This window comes from Nanorana parkeri, unplaced genomic scaffold, assembly GCF_000935625.1.
Source record: "Nanorana parkeri isolate BGI_ZX_2015 unplaced genomic scaffold, ASM93562v1 scaffold1829, whole genome shotgun sequence".
Taxonomy (NCBI): domain Eukaryota; kingdom Metazoa; phylum Chordata; class Amphibia; order Anura; family Dicroglossidae; genus Nanorana; species Nanorana parkeri.
The window spans coordinates 10,730-34,502 of NW_017308097.1; the positions used below are offsets into that span (position 1 = coordinate 10,730).

General features: G+C 39.2%; 1 protein-coding gene across 1 annotated transcript in view; it reads left to right on the forward strand.

Annotated features, from left to right (window-relative positions):
- Window positions 1-5,059: 5,059 nt before the first annotated feature.
- Window positions 5,060-23,773, forward strand: part of OPRK1 (opioid receptor kappa 1) — a 49,154-nt gene continuing 30,440 nt past the window's right edge. Inside the window, exon 1 of the mRNA XM_018571757.1 lies at window positions 5,060-5,229. The gene's annotated coding sequence lies outside the window, so the exon portion shown is untranslated. The remainder of the gene's footprint in view (window positions 5,230-23,773) is intronic.

Here is a 23,773-nt window from a genome sequence, read left to right on the forward strand (position 1 = left end):
TTTACAACTCTCTGGATCACACTGCAGGTCACAGAGCCACAGCTGTGTGGAGACCCTAGAGAAGTTTACACTTTATACACTCCAAGAAAGTTTAAAAAAAAATTAAACAGTGTGATGCGCTAAAACAGCAAATCACACCCCCTTCTCCCACCAGACATTATTTCACAAACTAGCCTGCATGCTAAAACCGAGCAGGTTAGCGTAAGCCCTAAATTTACTTTCTCTTACTATCCATCGACCCTAATTGCTTCTAACTGCTGGATAAAAAAATTCCAAGGTAGATTTTTGTGTTTATTGGCACAATTGTTGACCTTATTAAAATTGGCGACTGAAGCCAAAAAGCTTCAGCTGATAAAGCAGCTGTATTCCCTGATTGGCTATTTGGTTTCTGCATGCCAAGTTATACATATGAGTAGGACCTTTTGTTGATGATTGCCCTGTGTTGCTAAGGGGATTGCTTTTCTGTGGAATTTGACCTTTTCATAAACCCAATTTCTTTTGTCATATAAATTTGGGAACAGGTTAGTATTGTTCAGGTTGAATCCAACACCATTTACAGTCTCATTTTCTGTAAGAGTTTTTCAAGTCGTTGGTTTCTCAGGCCACAAGTGGGAGATGTCTCTGCTTACAGTTCCTTTGGAACCTTATGTTTAACACTTACCAGATCCTGTAAGGGCTTTGACCTTATTTAATATGGACAACTATTGATAGGAATGAGAATTGTGCCTATTTACCGTTGCTTCTGGACAGGACCTTTCTGGACCATCAACTGAAAAGCCAGTGTCCACCTTGGCCTTTTGATTCAAGCTGTTGGTATGAATGGCTTTGCCAGATTTTGAGGTGTTGGAAGTGGTTATCATTTACATTGGGTTCCTTGCTTGTTGGTGGATATCCTTTTGCAGATTTTATCAACATTACCAGTAGTCCAACCTTCAGAATGTGAAAACCTTCTGTGCAGTGTTTAAAAAGCTAGTCTCAAAGAACAAATTGGTTCCTGTGCATATCGAATCTAGAAATATTTTGGTTTAGGAAACACGTGTATATGTTTTCTTTAGAAAGGCTTATTTGACAAGGGGAAGGAGAACCCTGAATTTAAAGGCTATATTTACTAAAAATACAGTTATCTTTTAACTCCAGGCAAACAGCGAGGCTAGCTCGTTCAACTACTGCTTCTGTCACATACAAAGGTTACTGAATAATAGCATTATAAAATGTTGGTAATACAGGCATTGATGTTAATTAGATATCATCGTGTGCAATTTGTGTTTTGTGTCCATAACAATTTAAAGCTAATGTTTTGGGACATTGTCCATACAACAAATTTTTTGAGGTGCCTGGACTCCAGTACCATGGTGAAACTAGGAAGTGATGAAAGGGCAGAATCGTTTAGCTATTGTTAACTGGGGAATCATTACAGATAAAAAAGCACTAAGCACAAAGGAGGTCATGCACCTCTCACCATGGCAACTGGCAAGCCAAGATATATAGAGTCTTCAGTCTACATTTACACTCCTAAAGACACCATTAAAACACATATTACATTATGAACAGTTTAAAGTTTCAACATGACATATATGTACATGAAACATGTAGAACCTCATATAAACTATACTATACCTAATGTTGTGATGCTATGCATTAAACATTTAGAATAGTGGCGTCACAACGCTTGAAACCTGTTTTATATCTCTATTTCTGTTTTCTCTTCTCTCTCTCTCTTTTCTCTCTCGCTCTCTCTCTTTTTCTCTCTCTCCCACCTTTCTCTCTTTCACACTACCCTTGTTGCATCACAATGCATTTTGGTGGCTACTGTATACTGAAGTAGTTAGCACAGGGCGGAAACCCTAAATTTTAACTTAAAAAATGTATAAATTGCTTGAGGAATGAACTGTATGTCTTTAGATCTACTTAAACAGACAAATCAAACACAGAAAATAGAAAAGAATTATGAAACAATTCACCAGGCAAACATGTTCTAAATACCAGGAAGCCTTCAGGTCATATTAAATGAGCCATTCATAAGGTGTGAGCTCATCTTATTTATCTCTAGGGCACAATGGGGAATCAGCTGATAAATTACAACATCATTTTGGTGTTTAAAGGTTATCTACTGTTATTGTTCGTATAGCGATTTGGCCATTTGGCTACAAACCTTGGGGTGACTGATATAGCTGAGGGTGCATTGTAACAAAATGACTGTGCTGAGTCCAAAACACTTGTTAGATGGAACCCAGGAATTCAGCACATCATTATTATGTATATGGAGTCTGTCTTACACAGATGATGGCCATCCAATGTCTATCAGTTCTTCAAAGTCTATCTAAATCCAATGACAAAAATATAATTACACCTTACCAGTCCTCAGATGTGGTATCTGCATTAGCTATCTTTTTGCCAGGCCTTTTTTCTTTACTTTAATCTGATAAGCTTGCCAATAAAACACTTCCTGTCTAGGGTTCATTTACTGTACTTTATTCATGCAGGAGAAGCATTGTCACCATAGGCTGCTCTCCTGAATTGGACAACATACACCTCCTCTTCTTTTTATTACCATTACAAGGAAGGGAGTTTGTAGTTTGCAGATGATAGCTGATGAAGTTGATTACATTGTCTGAGATTTAACTTTAGTGCTAGACATGTGCACAGCAAAAAAAATTGTTTCCAGACGAAACAAATGAATGATTTTGTGAAAGGAAACACATTTTTATGTTTTTTCGGCTTCGGAGGCAAGAGGCCCCACACTGAAACTGCAGAATAAGCGGCGGCCATATCGGCCGTCGGCGCGTTCTGTGCATGTGCACCGCCATTTTGTAGTAGATATTGGTATACACCAAGATGGCGGTGCCGGCATGTTCGAGTGCCGCCATCTTGGTGTATACCAAGATCTACTCCAAAATGGTGGCGCGCATGTGCAGAACGCGCCAGTGGCCGATCTGGTCACTGCTCGTTCAGCGTGAAAATGAGTTTATGTATGTCCGAATATCGTTTTAGTATATTCGGGCATACACTAGTCTTAGTCCGTGGTGTTCAATATTGTGTTGGCCCACCCTTTGCAGCTATAACAGCTTCAACTCTTCTGGGAAGGCGTCCACATGGTTTGGGAGTGTGTCTATGGGAATGTATGACCACTGTTGTTGTGCGAATCTGAAGGCCACACGAAGTCTGGAGGTCTGTATCTATTGTCTCTGCAGACAGTTGGCGACTCCGCTCTGTCATTTTACGTGGCCTACCACTTCGTAGCTGAGTTGCTGTTGTTCCCATTTTCTTCCACTTTGTTATAATACCACTAACAGTTGCCCATGGAATATTTAGTAGCAAGGAATTTCACAGAACACCTGAATCCAATGATTTGGAGGGGTGTCCCAATACTTTTGGTGATATAGTGTATATTAAAGTCATTATTTTTGATTCGGTAGAACCGCTGAATCAACTGGTTTTCATTGATTTTCAGGTTCGTCCGAATACACATGTCTATTCAGTGCACAAGAAGATACAAGGACACAAGTTTTCTTGCAGGGATATCATGTTTTTCTCTGAAGTTGCAGTAAGGCTGGATTTACATAATGTGCATTGCATTCAATGCATGTTGATACCTGTTAAATGCACTTACATTGACATGTGTTGCTGTGCATTTTCATTTTTTTTTACTGAAGAAGCCAAGATACTTTATTTTGTATTTGCATCACAGCATGTTGTGATGCATTGTACGTCAATGCAGCATGTCCTATTTTTGACCAGCGCATAACATCGCGCTGGGTGGTGTGAACTGGGCACATTGACAACCATGCATTTTTAATTGTTATGGAAATGGGCCTGTGTTAAACCATGCTGCCCAATGCAGTCTGATGCACATGGTGTAAATGAGCACTAACTGTATTAAGCTTAAAAAAAAATTGATACGAGCTGCAACATTTCTTTTTAGTTCAAGAGTTTATTCTACGTACTTTAACTTATACCAACACTCAAATAAGATCTAATTTGTTGTCCAATAATATAAAAATTATTTTTTTCTCACTTTCCTTCATCTCAAGCAGACTAAACTAATGCATGTTTATATGTCTGGTTTCTCCATGTTGTGACAATCTGATCTTGTTATTCAGTTAGCCACATTGTCTGTTGAAAGAGAAATACTGTTCTTGAATGTTTATATGCTGCTATAGCAACAGGTAACAATATACTTAGTCCAAGGGCCTCTTTTATATTATATGCCCTCTATTTTATAATACACCCAAGACTGCACAAGAGCACCTATAGCAGGTTCCAATAACTTAGAGTTTGTGTGTGTATATATATATATATCATATACATATATATATATATATATCATAATATCATATACTATATTTTTGTATGCTGATGAAAGAGCAGAGTTAGCTACGTTAGGTCTTTTAAAGTAAATATTGATGTAGCAGGTTTATTTTATACACACCACTGGTATGCCTCTTCCTATAAATATCCAATAACTTAGAGTTTGTGTGTGTATATATATATATATCATATACATATATATATATATATATCATAATATCATATACTATATTTTTGTATGCTGATGAAAGAGCAGAGTTAGCTACGTTAGGTCTTTTAAAGTAAATATTGATGTAGCAGGTTTATTTTATACACACCACTGGTATGCCTCTTCCTATAAATCCCTCCTGTATGTTGTATACTACCACTTATAACTGCTACATATAACATAAACATATTAACATGAGATATTGCTCTAGGGTGGATTCCATGCGCAGATCTGCCTGTTAGCTTTTCCTACACTTGGCAGGCAGATGTCATAGTGCTATAGCTTCTCATGCATCCAGGCTTCAGAGGCTGAACTACAGCAGAGTGCTGCTTTATGCAGGGACCTGGAGAGAGAGAGAGAGAGAGAGAGAGAGAGAGAGAGAGCAAGCGAAGAGGAGGGGCTGTAATCCACAAGCGAAAAGAGAAAATAAGTATTACCATGAGGTTAGCAAAGGGAAAAAGAATAGCGAGAAGCTGGGAGTGAGAGAAAGAGAGAGAGGGAGAATAGGAAAGTAAATACAGAAAAACCCAAGTCTTTATTTCACATAGAAAAATGCATTTAAGATGGGAATACTCAGGATCCATATAAGAAAGTCACATACAGCTGTCAGCGTGGAGTTCAACTGAATAAAAATCAGGGGACAAGAAGAAGATCATTGACAAGGAGATCTCAGACATTGTCCAGCTGTACTTCATCTAAGGTGTCTGGAACAGGTAACTATCCTTTATAACTTCCTATACTAATTTCCTAGATGCATACATCCAGCAACTTATATATCAAAGATGCAATCAAAAAATGTCCTTTTAAAGAATGGTTTGAGGAGAGATGTAATTCTTTACAGAGTCAGCCTGTGATGTTAGCATGCCTATGTATGGTATGTGGTAAGTAAGTAATTTTTGTTATTAATAATAATAATAATAATAATAATAATTTACTTTTCTTAATTCAAAGAGAGGGTGTAAAGATTAAGTGATTTATTTAATGTCAGTTGCTTGTTTCATTTCTTTTGCTTAACTGTCATCGAAATAACTTTATATTATGCAAACAAATGAATGTGGTGCATATATGTGATGTTATGTATATAAGAAAAGGTTTTTCAGTTGTATACATTAGTACTATAAGGGTACCGTATCCGCTGATCACAACTCTGTTTACACAACAGTGATTCATTCTGATCGTAGTGTGATTTTATTTAGCAATCTAACTACTTGGTTTGTAATTAATAACTAGTTGTTTTATTACATGTATCTGTTCTACTAAAATATTACTTCAAATAAAAAAGTAATACTGTACATGAACATGGGGGGGGGGGGGGGTGTCGATTTATTCAGATTGTTTTCGTATCCAATGTATCTCACACAAATTATCCACACACAAATCCATATGCCTAGTGGACTTTGAACATGATGTGCATGAAATATGTGCGTGGTGTAGACTCAAATAGCTGGAAGCACATACAACACTTTTTGTCACATAGTATTGACCCTTTCCTGGCTGAATGAGACAGTGCTGGCTGCTGATTAGAATTAAGTGCTTGATCTCCATGTCAAAGGCACTTGTAACCTCTTGTGTTATTTGGAGAAGTGCTGCATGCTAGCCATGGTGATGGTAATCAGTGTCAATTAGGCACACATTTACATGACAGTGTGTGCTCTTTTTTTCATGACAGGTTCTTAGTTTCCATAGGTACTAGGTTATTTAGTAAGCACTGATCAGACTAAATGCTTATGGCTACTTGTTCTATCTCTATAAAACACAGTTTCTTTCCTAAACCAAAACATTGATTACAAGTGTTGTTTTTAGGCTACATACAGACTTATAGGACACAGTAGTGATCCGGCATCCCATTTGTCACACATTGACCATACTGTGAATGCACCTACTTTATTTCAATACCTCTACCAAATAGTTCTAACAAGGACCTTATACCCACTACATCAGAATGTGATTAACAGAACACTGGGTGGAAGAAGGTATGGAAGTAGCTGACCTTTTATTATGGGGGTCTGCGTTTATGGCTGCATGAATATGTACTAAAGAGTTGGTTCTTGACGAAGCTAACACGATGCAGTTTAAGAAGGAAAACCTTTATGTGAGACTGCATCAGATGAAAGAGAGCTTACTAAAATATTACTAGTGACCAGAGGGTTATCTATTGTATTATAGTGTTCATATATCTTGCAGCACTCCTTACCAGATATCCCAAAAGTAACAGGGTGCTCGTAATGACTGCGGATGGCGCCGCTCACAGTGAAACTTAAATAAAAATGTCACCAGCACACCAGCATGAGAATTCCAAATCAGTGCAAATCCATTTTATTGATAGGTGTCACTCAAATGAAAGTCATTTGAGTGACATCTATCAATAAAATGGATTTGCACTGATTCGGAATTCTCCAGCTGGTGTGCTGGTGACATCTTTGTTCAGGTTTCTGTTGTTTTATAGAACACATGCACCACATATAGGATATGATGACAGTGATGATGATGACAATTATGCTGCTGATGATAATGATGGTGATGAAACAGGCCAACTGGATTTATTTAAAAAGTTATTTTTAAAATTGTATTTGAATGGTATTAGATGTGTGATTAATACATAGCACATTGTCCATATAAGAAATTGTACTGTAAATGTGCTCCATTCAGGTCACGTGGAAGGGGTGTACAGATGAAAATGTGCACGTGCAGCAAAGAGAGGGTGGGACTAGTACACTCTCGAATTAAAGGCCAACTCTGGGTACAAACAAAACTAGCAGGGCGCTCCCACCCACAATGCAAGGATTAAATGCTTGTTTTTACTGAGGGGTAGAGAAATAAGGAGTAATTCTTACCTTATTCTCCAGTCCAGTTGGTTCCCTCCATCTGTGCGACCTGTCCCATGAAGCCTCTTCTAGTGTGCTCCTGGCCATGGCTACATGCTTGCCTCCTCCACACCAATTGCAGGCTAATAGCCCTGCATTGTACAACAGGATGGCGAAGGACCACCCACAGTCCGGAGTGCCAGTTAGAAGAGCAAAGCACTGGAGCAGGGTAAAGTTAAGTTATATGGCCTCTTTTTCTCCCCCTATACTTAACAAGCATTTAACCCTTGCAGTGCAAGCCCCCCAATCAAGTTTTTTTTTTATCTTGCAGCCCGGAGCTGCTTTTTAAGTTTCTAATTTTACATGTTTGATTATGGAAAATAAAATTTTCTTGTTTACCATTTACAATTAATAATTATACAATATAAATTAAGCAAACCTAGTATCAGTTATATATTTTCTTGCTAAATTTAGCTAGACTAAGTAGTAAGTAAGTGCCTTCCCAGAAGGCTGGCACCTTCTTTGTTCATCCAGGGCCAGCATCTACTTTCCAGGCTACAATCCTTCACCTAGATGATGCAATCATGTAAACCATGGTGCCTGTGTAGTAGTTTTTATGTTCTGGACTGTATGTATACCTCTTACACAAATCACCCCGCAGCTGCATCTTGCTTTGTGAGCTGTTGGTGTGATCAGTGGGGGAGCGGAAACTGAGGAAATGCTTCCTTCTGTCTGATGACGTCATTCTTCCAGACAGCACTTCTTAGCCTAGGTTCAATCACTTGACTAGAGTTTAACAACTGCTTTTAATAGTGTATTCAATATATATTTATGCCCACTAAATATATTTCTTCAGTGTTTATACATTAACCCTTTCGCTGCCAAGGACGTATGGCATACGGACCTACAAAAGTGCTTCCAGCTGGCCAGGTCAGTATGCCATACGGACCTGGCATTTACAGTTCTACTATAAGCTGATGGTCGCTTTAGCGACCATCAGCTTATAGTATAACTGTTCAGCAGACTGTCCCCTTTAAATTAATAGCTGTCATCAGCGGCTCAGAAGCCGCTGATGACCGCTATTATCAAAAATACCGGGCGCCCCCCCCGGCACCGCCGCTGCCGGCCGCCGGACTAGTAAAACAATTTCAGGTACGTGAGTTAACTTTTTTGGGGGGGGAGATTTTGGGGAGTCCATACATCATAAGAATGGTGGCCAATTCAACTGCAGCTGACTAGATTTAGCTAAGGTTATTTCATATCTATAGGCACATTAAGGTAACCTATGGATATATCAAAAAATTTTGAGTTGGCAGTGCTTAACTTGCGTTGTAAATGCTCTTTTGCTTTTTTTATGTGCACACAACAATTTGGTTGTTTTAATCATTATTGTAAACTAGACATATCGGAGAATAACCAAAGAACATGAGCATAACCAGTCTCTGTTACCCTAAATACTGTAAATTCTTGGCATTTCAGGACAGCTCAGAATCACACAAGAAGAAAATATATAAATTTGGCAGTGTGCTTTCGTGGTTCCTGGCATCTTCAGAAGCAAAATTACGGAGACATAAAGGCTCCAGTTTTGTGTTTATCTTTAGATAGCCAATGTATTATTGTTATAGTGCTGACAGGTATACTACAATTTTATAAGCAGTATTGATTGACATTTGCAAATTTAAAGGTGGTTATATAAGTTGTTACGGGTACTCTTTTGTGGGTTTAGGAACTTCACTTGAGACCCATTATAACTAGCAAGTTGGCAACCACTGCACTAGATAGTGACAACAGGGTCAGTATAACAGCATGGAAGCCTTAACTTTAAAAACAAGGTAACAATGGCAGTTCCCAGGTTTTTATTTACACAAATTCCTTTTAACTTAATTATTGACTTCCTTTTCTTATTTTCCTTACTAACCTAACAGGTGCTTACCTTAAGATTCACTAGAACATTTTTTATTTTATTTTAAAGGGACTGTATGTGGGATCATAAAGATGTATCACACTAAGAGCAATTATGCTTAATTAGTCTGGAGCATTTGCACAGGCCTGAGAGAGTTCATTAAACAGTCCATAACAACACTTTAGCTTTTAAAGCACATTCTTCCAGGCATCCTAATGTTTTGCTGCATGACATTTTCTCCATTATTAACCTGTGGGGAATTTTTTTATCTCTACCTTTGCCTGCGCAGGATATTTTGTCTCTTTTTCTGGTCACTTTTCATCTGTTTTTGGATAAGTATTTTTTGCTTGTTCTGCCTCAGGGCTCAATCACATGCTATTGATAGTCTACAACAGTCATTTTGTATCAACTGAATCATGTTTTATGACAACATACTGTATCATATCAAGGATCTGGAGCGAGCGTGATACATAAATAAACTGCATTTTTGTTAATAGTTGGGGTACTTGAATGCTTTTCTAAGATTCAACTCTTGAGTTTACATAGTTACATAGTATTTAAGATTGAATAAAGACACAGGTCGATTGAGTTCAACCTTTGTGAGCGTGAGTGTGTATTTGAGTCTCTGTGTGTTCTAGTCATTAAGAGTACCTGTACCCCTGTATGTTATGTTCTATGAGGAAGGTACCTAAATGCTTTTTTAATGATTCAATACTCTCTGCTGATACCACTGCTTGTGGAAGAGAGTTCCACAATTTTACCTCTTGTCCCCTTGTGGTTAAATCTTTTTTCCTCCAATTTTAGGTTGTGGTCTCTAGTCTTTGTTAGGGGAATTTACAGTAAACAGTTTATTACTGATATTACCATCACCACTAAACATTTTGTATAACATTATCATATCTTAATCACCTCACTTCTAGAGTGAACAAGTTTAAATTTAGCAAATTTAGCAACCTTGTCTCAAAGCTTTGGTCATCCAGCCCCTTAATTAGTTTTGCTGCCCTTCCCTGGACTCTCTCTAACCCAAGGACATCCTTTCTGCAAATTGGTGACCAAAATTGAACTGCATACTCAAGATGAGGCTGAACCAGTGATTTGTAAAGTGGCAACATTGTTGTTTCGTCTCTAGAGTTTAATGTCACTTTAAGCTAATACCATTAAATCTCCAAACATAAGTTTGTTTTGGACACAGCAAAGAAGGGTTAGAACCTCTGTCGTGTTTTATTACTATCTATGACCGTACTGGGGAGATTTCAGTTCACTTCCTGTCAGATCAGAAAGTTATGAGCAATCCCCTCAACAGAGACACAGAAAAAAACAGTTTTATAAGTGTGAGGAAAGTTTAGAACTCATAACAATGTATTTATTGCTGTCCTTGCTCTCCTGGTGACAACTGAAGCTCCCATTGCTCATAGGGACATCACAGAGACAGCAGTGAGGGAAAATCTTCCCAATGGGATCTCAGATTAAAACAAAAACCTGACAGATGTTTCACTCCTCTCCAGTCTATCCAAAATTATTTTAAAAAAGTCTGGAGTTGGGTTTAACCCTTTAAACTTTTATACGTAATTTCGTAACAAGTGTTTTTAGTTAACTATAGCCATTGCAGGGTACACAAACACTCTGGGATTCTAGAACAGGAGGGCTCATTATATTTCAAATAATGTAGAATAAACTAAATCATTTTACAGTTAATGCGCCCCTATCTTGGCAGCCAGATCATGGGAGCATGACCAGCAGACTGTGGGAATTGGGACAAATAAGACAACTGACTGATAGAAAGCTACAAATCATGTAAAATGCATTTTTTTCTTAAAGAGCTTGCTGATTAACTTTACCAGAGGGACTGTCTTTAACATTATTACTTTTATTGCAAGCAGAACTTACTCTTACATTAAGTCAAGTGTTTTTTTTTTTGGTTTTTTTTTTTCATTTTAAATTCCTTATGCAGGGGATAGGTGCTATTACAAACAAATGTAATCTTCGGTTGTCTAAGGTGGAATTGGCCATTTGTTTTTTTTTTCTGAGCTGCCACTTGTCATCTGTATATGACCCCTCATCAACTATGTATACACATGTATACACATAATATGCCTGTGAATAAAATCAGTTTATGCAACTCAATTAAAGGTTTGGTTGACTAAATGAGAAATGTGCTACTGGAAATCAGAAAACATTGAAATCCTAGTAGAAAGCAGTGTTTCTGAAGGTTATCAGGTGAATCTATATTTGTTGAAGCACCTTAGAAGCCAGTGACAGTTGAAACAAAGTTCAGATATTACACATGGTAACCCTACTTTCAGGGCCGGATTTACTCTCCCTGCCGCCCCAAGGCCAGGTTCCACAATACGCCCCCCCCCGATAATCCACATTAACAGGACACCAGGGGAAGTATCTAACAGCTGGGGGAGGAGTTGCGGCCCGCCGCGCCGTGATTGGCACCTTGTGGGAAATCCGGGCCTGCCTACTTTATGTAGAGTAAGGATTGCAGACAAACTATGTATAAGTGTATGATCATAAAGAAAGTGGACAAATACACAAACAAAAACAGTATCCAGCTTATATGGTGACGTGTCAAAAACTTTTGTTGCAGGACCAGAATTGCAATAGCAAAAACAAAAATTTAAAATTAAACATTGCGTTTATGTGTTTTGAGAACATGATTGTATACCTCTGTGGCATATAAATTGAACTTATGGAGAGACCTTTATTAAATTAAAATTTGTTTTGAAGTACAGGCTGTACAACTATTTATAACTCTTAATTCACTGGCTATCTTGGTAAAGATTAAACCCACTAACACTCACATGGTGGTGCTAAGCTGATTTTTGGATGATTGCATATGATGGTAAAAGGTCAGAAATAAAACCTGTATTGTGCTCTGCATGGGAATACTATTCTTGTTCTGGGAAGAAGATGATATATAAATCAATATATACAGTATATGAAATATAATTAAAAGGTAAAATAGAAATTGATATCAAAGCATCCTGAAGTTTTTGAGGGGCTTGGTCGTTTTCCAAGGAAATACCTCATTCCTTGGGACCTCCTGTTACTCTAATTATGCATGTCTACAGGAAAATATATTATGATATCTTGCGTTCTAATGTTATCATTAACTTACATCATAGATAAACAGTCTTGTAATTAAATTCAGTAGCTGCAGATGAAAGGACCCCAATACAATGACCCCTGGAAGGCCCATGGAACATTACATGTGACAAATCCCATGGCCAAGGGAATGCCTTTAGAAACTTCTCTGCTCAGTGCACCGGCATACACACATCTCCAATAGTAGACCAACATCACACTACCATCCACACAGCCCAAACTCAATGGAAAATAATTCTCAGTACCCTGTATGAGAAAATAGCTACTGGCAAGTATATTTAAACAAGTAACACAGAAAGGGGCTTTTTAGGTGCCAGAACACATTATGCTTGAAACTTTAAGTTAAAACATTCCTTTATTCTGTACCATCATAAAATATAATCAAACAATAAGAGTCCATCAAACCAAATACAGTAAACTCCCCATTATCCGGCATTCAAGCAACCAGAACTTTCAAGCAACCAGAGAAAAAAAATTGAGGCGATAATATTTCCTCAATATTTTTTGCCAGTTGCTTGATATACATATGCACACTAAAAAATTCTGCTAGCAACTAAGTTTATCAAGTTGCTAATGAAGTTCTTTGTTTACATCTTGCTGTGGCCCACGACCAACAAGTCAGTGGGTGGGAGAAATAGCCAGCCTACTAACTCTCAAGCAACCAGAAGCTTCGGTTATCCAACATCTATACCAATCCCCATGGGTACCGGATAACTGGGAGTTTACTGTAATTACTGTAGGTCTGACTCTCAAGCAACATCTGTGAGTCACAATAAACTATCCATTTAAATTGCATCTTAGTCTTGCTTTTGTAATTCTTTGTCTTTCTTTGTGGATCACAGTAGCTGCAGCTTTTCATGTTTTCAAACCATACAGATCCTTGGAACATATCTTCAGAGGGAAAGCTGGTATATCATGCATCATGCATTCAAAGTATATTAACACATGCAAAACATAATGATGCACACATTGAAAAGTACTTCTAGCAATTCTTTTTGCAAAAAAGAAATGTCACCAATACATTTATAAAGGCAGCATGATTCTAACATCTGACCATAAACCCTGCAGGCCATTCTGTCAAGACTCATTGGTCATATTATTGTAAGACTACAAATAATGTAAAGTAACATACAAATATATCCCTGGAAAGCCTAGCAACATACACACTTCCCAGAGCAGATGGCACAAAAAGCATAGAAAATGGAGAGAAGCTTTCAGATGATAATGTGGTTCACACCATGCACTCAACTGAACCAATAATTATAGAACTGTTACCTTAGAAAAGAAAAAGAAAAAGGATGCCAATTTGACAGCAGGTATGTTGCTGAATGAGAAAGTGTTGTCTACTTGGGAAAAAAACACATATCTCCCACCTTTGAGGAATTTTGGCTGCTATTTCTTTCACTTTTAGTTGCCTACTTATGTAAAGTGGCAGTACATTTGCTGATCTGGTTTTCTAAATAAGTTACTTACAGCTCACCAATACAGCATGAATATGAATGAGAATCTGCTGCCTCATTATGCACAGAGCATTGAACAATGTATGCAAAACTGCATTTTGTAAAATAGGCAAACCATTAAGCCAAAAAAATATTCTTCTTACATGACATACCTGAATTATTGTAGTACATGCTTCGATTTCCATTGACACACTTTCTTGTTAACTGTTGCCTATTTTCCAAACATTCAGTAGTCCTTAAAGTCTTTAAACTACCAGATAAAACATATAATGCTATCATTTCTAAGCTGTAGTATGTGTAGAAATATTTACCCTGAATGCAAATAGATTTACTAATTGATAGATTATAGGCCACAATGAGATGCAGCAGTTCACTTTCTTGACCATGAAATTTCAAGCACATTTACCACAGGACTGATTATTTCACCACAGTGTTATGGAGCAAACCTGAACAGCTTTTTTTTGCAAAAGTGGAGTAGATGGGACTAGAAATCCTCATCAAATAATGTATTTGTTGCCACAGGCTTTTCTGTCCTATAGAAAGCTTGGAGATCATTGGCTCCTTAGGGACAAATGTTCTAATGGTATCTTGGTAGCAGATCCTGAGGCAGGAGATCTGAGAAAGTTCTTGTGTACAACTTCTCCCAGTCACTCATCACCCTCATTTGCAAGTGGGGGAAAGCTGCAAATTATTCATCACTGTTAAAGTACTTATCTTTCTCTAGTGGGCAAGCATCTTGCAAATAGCCTCCTATAATTGGAGATTCCTCCAACACACAACTCCTGGGCTGAAGCTTAGTAGAGTGAGAACTCAGCAAGCCATATTAGGGGCAGGAGCCCAGGGACCTAAAACACTCTAGAAAGGCTGTTGCAAATATTTATAACCACCTAGAACAAAGCTAAACAGTGGCTGCTGGAACAAGTAACACCTTGAGCTAAGGAACACTTCAGAATTGAATAAATGCTAAGGCTAACTGCTACCTAAAGATCACAAAAAATATAAAAACACTATCTGCAAAATTAGCAAATCCTTACACCTGAATTCCCAAGTGCATGGTATTTCATGAGAAATGGTTTCGGAAACATGTCTTTCTCTGACACGACACATGCAATGGACAACATTGTTCCAACAGATAAGCCAAGGGTATAATTTAAACTGTAAAATGTATTTTCAAGAAGTAATTAAAAGGAGAAGTGGATCTAAAATTACCACGTCTCCATCTATGCAACTGACTTTTTAAAAGCACAGGTGTTACACTATCTTAACTACTAATGGACACAATGTTGAGATGCATTTGGTCTTATTTAATACACACTTCACCATTTAAAATATTTGGTAATGATAATACAAATATTTTTGAAGCCTCAGTAGTAACAAAGAAAACACTACAACTGGAGTTGGAGCACCAAATATCTGTTGATGTTCCATACAAAAGAAAGAGAAGGAATGCAGGCAAAGATTGTATGCAGACCAGCAGTCATCATCAAACATTCAGCAGTTAACCACACTTAAAGCAGTGTACTTGCATGTTTGTGAAAGTCTTGGCAAATTCTACAACTGCATTTTGTTTTGTCTTGTGCTTTTTTAACATTCTTTATTTACATGGAAACCAGTACAAGAATGAATTGTGTTAGTCAAGCAAAGTGTCAAACACAGTACTGTGCACAATAAGATGCAATGGGGTGGATTTACTAACCTTATAAACACGCCACGAACACGTATACACCTCTGTAGTGTGTTCCCTCCCAGCATGATCTATGGGTGGAATCTAAACACCTTTGTAGTGTGTACACACCCAGCAGGTGTGTTGTGCAAAGCCCTGCATGAATTGCAAGGTGATGTTGTGTAAATTAGCTCTACATTGTGTTGCTTGCGTTGATGAATGCAGGAATGTAAATGCATGAGCTAACCATTTTTGTCTAAACTGTGAAGCAGCATTATATATGCATCATGTGCATGATTTTTCCATATATGGCATTAGTGGAAATATGCTTTTAGAGACTTGCATGCCGCTATTAGAGCGGCGTACGTAAATACATAAAAACGCGCCATAACGGCGTGAAAATGTGACGCGTTGCTCGTGTTTGGTTGCTAAATACGTTTTGCTGTGTAAAAATGCACACACACCTGGTGCGTGTGTGTGTTTAGGTTAGTAAATCACCCCCAATGTATCACAAAAACACATTACAAAATCTTTTGGTCTTCTCTGGTGTTACTTGCACTGCTGTCTCAGCTGTATTTTTCCCTCTGCAAGCAGTTGTGGTTAAATCATGTGGGAGTGTGTCCTCCCTCCCAGACGGATCTCATGAAAACTTCTTTTATGTTAAAAAAAATGAACTCTGCACTCTATGTCTTGAGGTCTACGGGGGTCAGTGGGACGAGTTCTCAGTGTTCTATGAACTTATTTCAGTTCAATTTCTGACATCAGGCTGTTCCCATGTAGTGGGTAATGCTGCCCAATACAGTAGATTTCAGGTTTTCATTGTTTGTCTTAGGGGTTACTTGGGCAGTCTTACACATGATGGTCAGTCTTACATATGGTGATCAAGGACATCCATCCCTCGGACAGTCCATATTTTGAGATATCTGTCCTGTCCTCAGCAGACAAACAAACATCCACAGCAACACTGACATATCAGGATGTGGGGCGGGCTTCTCATCAGGTACTACAACATAGAGCATCTCCCACTGTGGCCACTGGCGATATGAACAGTGTTAGCAGTGTACTTTCTGTGTTCCAGCAAATTCCGGTAAAGTGAGCTACATCTCCTTCAGAGGTATTTCCTCTTTATTAGTAGGTATTTGACTGCACTCAATCAATTTAGGAAGTGGTATACACTTTGTTACTTCCAAAAGCAAAAAAATGAAGTTGTAAGAACAGGACAATCTACCTGAAACTTGCAATGAGCTACAACAGGTATGCAGGGTATATGACAAAACATTTCCCTCTATAACAAGTTGAATAATTCTGCAAGTAAATGATAGCATGCATCTTAACTGCTTTCTTAGGTTGTCCTTGGGAAAAACACCTTGACGAGACATATTTTTCCTCAAAGTCCTTCATAACATGGTATTTAGATGCAATTTTTGGAAGTGACTGTTTCTGGCTCTCCTTGTCATGATCAGAGGAGGAGGATCTGTAGGAGAAGGGTTGTGCTGAGGTGGATAGTGCTTAAAGTGGTTACACTGACGCACTTTATGCCTTTTGATTACGGCAATACAGAACTTTGCAAGATATTGTGTTCTTGAAGTAGTTTATTATGGAACACAATGCATTTCTTCAGAGGATGTGGCTTGCTATGAATTGGACATGGGGATTTGTAATTATCTATCATTCTGTCAGGGCTTGTGTTAGGACTGGGTAGCATATTTGCTTTTTCACAGATACAGGAATCCTACAGGCCCCTGGATTTATTGAGAGCACAGTTGTCCTTGGGAAAGGTTGGACCCTGAGTGCTGGTCTCACTGTATATAAGATTTTAAGTTCCTGATAAAAGCACTATACTTGTGAATTTATGGTGTACCATGTATCTGGCAAATTCCGACATGTCAGAACAGGGTGGCTTAGGAAAATATGGAGTGGCAAAGGCATTTAAAGTAGGAATTGTTTTGCAGTTCATTGCTATTGCTATTAATGAGACTCTGGAGTGAAGTTGCTGTCAGGAGGTAGACCGCTAACCTGATAAAGTGGTGCTGGTTTGTGTTTAGTGCCCCCTTACTCTGTAGTGTGCAACTAGGATGTCCTGGTATAGTGTGAAAGCCCAGCTTGATGAATAGAGAGCATTAGAAATGTCCACTGCACCACCCACACCACACCCCCAAAAAGACATAAAACTAGGAAGAGATGGGGTTTTGAAGGTGTATATAAATAAAATCAATTACATTTATTGAAATATATCACTAAAATGCATACTCAAATATGCCAGAATACCAAACGTTAAAACCACATAAAAAATTAAACGCAGGTTGTATAACAATCGCCTCGGAGACAAAAAAAAAACACACTCCATCTTCTAAATGCATTATCTATACATGCAAACCCACTATAATCTCTTATACATCCAGATGATAGGAGAGGGTAAAACCACTAAGGATCAACACTCCCAATAGCATTGTAACCACAGTGTGTCTACCATCAAAATAGAGTAAAATGAGAGAAGAGGGCTAATTACAAACATTGATCAAAGAACGTCATGGGGGGAAACACTCCAACAGCCTAACCAAGGCGATTGACTTTTAATGTGGTTTTAACTGTTGCTATTCTGGTATATTTGAGTATGTGTTTTAGTGATCTATATCAATAAATTGATTTTATTTATATACACCTTCAAAGCCCCATCTCTTCCTAGTTTTTTATATTGATGGATAGAGAGTACAACAGGCCTGTCACATCCATGAGTATTTATTCCAGTCTTAGTAGGCCAAAGCTCTAAAGGAATGTCAGTTTCACCAGGAGCATCAGTAAAGGTAAATTAGAATCTGCTGCTTCAGCCTAAGACATAGCCCTTAGTTCGCTCTATGGAATGTTCTGCTTTTGAGAGACAGACACTGTTTAATTTGCATACAATAGAAGCTTGTTCTAAAACTTTTAATCTTGCCTCTGCTGTAGTTTGGCCACATTTCGTTTGTGGGACATTCATTTCTGCTTTTTTGCTGGTGGCTTCTGCGCCCATTTCTGCATTCATGTGGGCAGCTTCTACGCCTATTTCTGCCTTTTAGTAAGCAAGTTATGCCTTCATTTATGCTTTCTTGTGGGCACCTTCTGTGTCCATTTCTGCTTTCTTGTTAGCAATTTATCCCTTCATTTCTGCTTTCTTAAGGCCAACTCCTATTTCCATGCAAGCGGTTTGTGCATGGATGTCCGCTTTTGTCTCCATTTCTGCCTTCCTTTCTGCAATAGTAGCTTGCACCTTGGTGGACTTTACCAATGCACACCCTATAAGTTGTACTTTCACTCAAGGACACCTTGAGTGAGATGATCTTGAAGCTCTCTTAGAGTATCCTGTAGGTGTTAAATAATCAGATGTAGTTTCTTGCAATTGGGATTTTCTGTCCTCTACTCATACCTTGACTTCTAGAAATGTGTTATGTCTTTCTGTCCTAAGAGCAGTGAAAATATTTAGGGGTCTATTCACGAAGCTGCCAAAGGATCTAGCCGTAGCTTCGGCCGCTCCTTCGGCTAACTTCGGCCCCAGGACCCCTTCGGTTCAGTAGAACCGAAAGGCTGCTGTACGGTTTATTCACAATATGCTTCGCTTCGGCTTGGCTGAGCCGCGGCATATGCTTCTGCATATGCTTCGGCTTGGCTGAGCCGCGCTGAAAGCCGAAGCTGGCCGAGCCGATGGACAGCCTGCTTCTGACAGCTGGGCAGAGCCAGCCGTGATCTTACGGCTGGCTCTGGTCACTTGCACAGAGATCAGCGTCCCAGCTAACCAGGGACACTGATCTCCAGACAGCAAACTCTCCCGGGTGCTCTGGGAGTCTCCCTCTCCTGGCCGCCCAGGAGAGAAACACTGATTTTTCTTTTTTATTCTTTATTCTGACACGGAGCCGTGGCAGAATAGAAAAAAAAATAAAATACATTTTTGCCCATAGGAATGCATTGCTAGATTCCTATTGGCTATTTCAATTTGCAATAGCCAATAGTAAACTAGCATTGCACCCGCCCTCTGCTGATGGACCTGATGGAGAACTGCAGCAGAGGGTGGGTGCAATGCTAGTTTACTATTGGCTATTGCAAATTAAAATAGCTAATAGGAATCTAGCAATGCATTCCTATGGGCAAAATTTGTTAAATTTTTTTTTCTATTCTGAAAGGCTCCGTGTCAGAATATAGAAAAACAAAAAGAAAAATCAGTGTTTCTCTCCAGGGCTGCCGGGAGCGGGAGACTCCCAGAGCTCCCGGGAGAGTTTTTTCCCCTTTTTTTTTGAAGGCAGCAGAACCGCCGGCCAATAGAAAACTATTGGGCGGAGCTAGCTGTCATTGCTAGCTCCGCCCAATCATTTTCTATTTATTTTTTTTGGACTTTTAAAACTATTTTTCTGTTCTGCTAGTACCCTCTTAGGGACCGAGTAGAACAGTCGAGGCGAATGCCGCTCAGCGTCATTCGGCTATTCACTCACTGCTGTTCGCATCTATAAGAATAGACTGAACAGCAGCGAGTAGCCTGCCAGAGGTTCGGCTTAGCTGATCCAGATGTTGGATCGGCTGAGTCGAACTCCTCCTGCACTTCGGGTTGGCCGAACATGCTGAGCATGTTCGGCCGACTCGAAGCCACTCGAAGCCTCTCGAAGCCACGTGAAGCCACCCCGATTTTGTTTTTTAATCTAGACACAAATGAGCAATTAACCCTTGCAGTATGGAGTAGCTCCACAGCAAGAGGTAAAAACACATTTTCTGGACTTCTTCCTTAACCCTTAAGCTTGCAAGGGCACTGCTTATCTGCTCTACATTATTACTTGTCAGAAGCAAGTATGCATTCCACAGAACAGATAGATTCAGACATTTCAGCCCTGTATGTTTCATAATTCTCTTTAAGCATCAGGAAAGGCTGAACTGTGCATTTGAGTTTAGCAGATATTGCGACTTGTTGCACATGAGCATCAGATTGGAGAAGAGAAAGTTCCTCACTGTCTAAATGTAGTGAATGCACAAATCTTTGCTGAGACATGATGTTGTATTTGTGTGTAGTAACAGATTATGTAGAAAGCAGGTGTTTGTGCAGTGCAGAAATCAGCACAGTTTATTATAGCAATACAATGGTAACAGCACAAAACACATGATATGTGAGACACAATAACGTAAGTGGGGTTTTAGACCACTCAGGCGAGTATTATTGTGTTGCCACACCTTGTGGTCATGAGGTTGGTCCCATATATTCTGCTATAGAGTTGTCCAGGGTCTGGGTAACCAGATAGTGTCTGATTTCTATGCCACTGCTGGGGTGTTGAGTCACCCTCTACTTTCTGTGTCTGATTATGGCAATTTGAAGGAAAATAGAAGCCGTAAGGCAGAAATCAGTGAAGTAGTGGGAGCTTCCCTGAGATAATTGCTTACTCTGCCATGTACAGGCACTTTATACTACTCATATTTGTATTAAGGAGAAAGGACTTGTTATACCATATTGCCATTTTATAATTTAGCCATAGACAATTCATATATTTATACTAGAATTGTGGCCCCTGACAAACAAACCTTACTAGGCCCTTACCATACTCTACGCCTTCTAGACCATTTTTCTTTCTCTCTTCTATTTCATTCTTGTTTTCTAGACATATTTGCCACTGTCTTTAACTCCTTCTTTGATATAATTGTTCTATGGTATCTCTATTTTAAATAGAAATGAAAAGTCCACTTGTCGTGATATGACAGATGTGTTCAGTGTTTCTCTGTGGAAATTGATTTATGTTTTAAGTGTACATTTGATTTTTCATTAAATGTAAACCATTCATTCAACAGATGCATTCTCATCTGTATGACATTTTGTCCAACATCTTGCTAGATTTACAAGGAAACGTTAGTTTACATGGACATGCACTGTTTATTTCTGGAATGTGCTATATGGAGTTTTTATTTTATGTGTGGTTAATCACTTTTGCAAAGCCTAAAGGATTTATCTTCTAACCACATTTCCTTTGTCCCTTCTTCCCTGGATTCCATCTACTCCAAGTACACTCCATGTACTTTCATGTACTCCATGTTCAAGCAAAGCTATAGTACAATGATATAAAAATGATAGCTTTAAAGAAAGGCAAGAAAATGCTGTAAAAATAGGTATAGGAAGTATTCATTTCCTATACTTCTCAGCCCCTTCTAGTGGCCATAATGCAGTGTTACATCACAATACATTCAACCTGAAAAGAAAATATATTAGGAGCCTTCATTTTTGCAATTATTCACATAAAATAAATGTTCACAGATATTTGCAGGACATTTACTGTATATTGAACACTATTGTTGTATTTGTATTGTATATACCGTATATATAGTATATGTGTTATAAATGTCTTCTTATATTTAATTTTCCACTCAAACCACTACAAGTCCACAGAAAAATACCTGTTAAACAGAAATTAAATGAACTCCTAACAGCAAGTTTTTTTGTACTTGCAGCATTTTTTAATGATGATGGCCAAATAACTGGGAACAGCTGTATGCTGATTGGAATAAATGTTCTTGTAATGCACATATAGTACACAGCTTTTCATGTGACTGTCTCAAGACAGAATGAGGGGAGGGGTTCCCAGTCTTTTGTGTTACATGTCACATGACACACAAGATGCAGATTGTCCAGGATTGCTTCTCCTCATTCCGGGGACTTAGATAAGGAGTGTCCATTTCTCCCCTCCCTCCCCAGAGCACCCCTCAATGTTGCAGGCTCAGCAGCTAGAAATCCCCAGTCTGTATACCTGCATTCTTTAGGTTTTTCTCAATAAACTGAAGTAGACTACCTCAATCAAGTACCCATCCAAGGTTTACCCTGTTCATTATAAATGGGTGAAGCCTCGGATAGGTTCTCATTAGAGCCTACTTCCTATGTCTATGTGATGAGCACTGTGAATGGCACTTGGCAATCTGCAGTGACAGTGAGCTGCCAGACTGGGGTACAGGGCAATAATTCAACTGGACTGGTAGGTGACAGTGGCACCAGGCTGGAGGTGTTGACCAAGTGAATTTCCATAACAGAGAGACAGCACTGTAGCGTAATGGCAGGGTGTGTTGGAGGCAGGCACTCTAAGCCCTTCTCTCTCAGAAGCCCAGCATGATCACCTGGCCAGCTCATACATCTTCCACGTGTTTCTTGCTGGATGCTGTGCATGTGTTCTGTTGTGACATTCAGCTTGTATCTTTGATGGGACAGTATTTTCTATGTGATCCTATGTACATTCATATTGCTCTATACCCACTGTATTATATGACTGGAATACCTATCATTCCTTAATAGATGATTCTAATAGGTTACTTTAACTGACCACTGCACTCTGTATGTTGAGCTCTATATCACATACTCCTGACCACTGCACTCTTAATGCTATATTCTACAAATGGTTGCTGGTTGCTAAGTAGTCACTGACTATGTTAATTAAAGGAGAACTATGAGGTGAGTGCTTTACACTCACCTCATAGTTCTAGCCAACCTGTGACAATGAGACTGTCACAGGTCGGCTTAGTAGATCGGGAGGTGAGCGAACACATACCGCCATTCGCTCACCTCTCGATCCTGTCACGGCTCTCTGCCGTGACAGGGGAGGGGCTGGATTCCCGCCTCCCCGCTCTGATCCGCCAGCGCTGAGGGTTGATTTACTAGCCTTATAAACACACCACGAACATGTATACACCTCTGTAGTGTGTTCCCTCCCAGCATGATCTATGGGGGGAATCTAAACACCTTTCTAGTGTGTACACACCCAGCAGGTGAAACCTGCCAGCCAGCCTGCAACCAAACAAATAGCCCTGTCAACTGCATGCGTTAAAATCAGAGGTTTCAGTTGCACAAACTTTTGGCCAAAAAGATGTAGAAGCCACACTGCCGCGCCAAGGCACCTCTGCAAAGTGTGGTCCTAACTCTATGTATCCAAGTCTCCAAGTGTGAGCATATTAATGAAGTCGATAAATTACATGCAGGTGTACCTGGAGGTAGCCAACTCCTCCTAAAAGGGTGCAGGGACGCACTGGAGGCCCAGCAACCAAAAATGCACGCTGGGACTCCAGTGCGTCCCCCAAACCCAAAATAGTCAAACTAGAAAAGATGGTACATGCATGAATCTATAACCAGCCTTTATAGCAGGGCGCACATTGGGAAGGCTTACAACAATACAAAACACAAAAATTCCCCAGCCTCAACCTGCCAGCCAGCCTGCAACCAAACAAATAGCCCTGTCAACAGTATGCGTTAAAATCAGAGGTTTTAGTTGCACAAACTTTTGGCCAAAAATATGTAGAAGCCACACTGCCGCGCCAAGGCACCTCTGCAAAGTG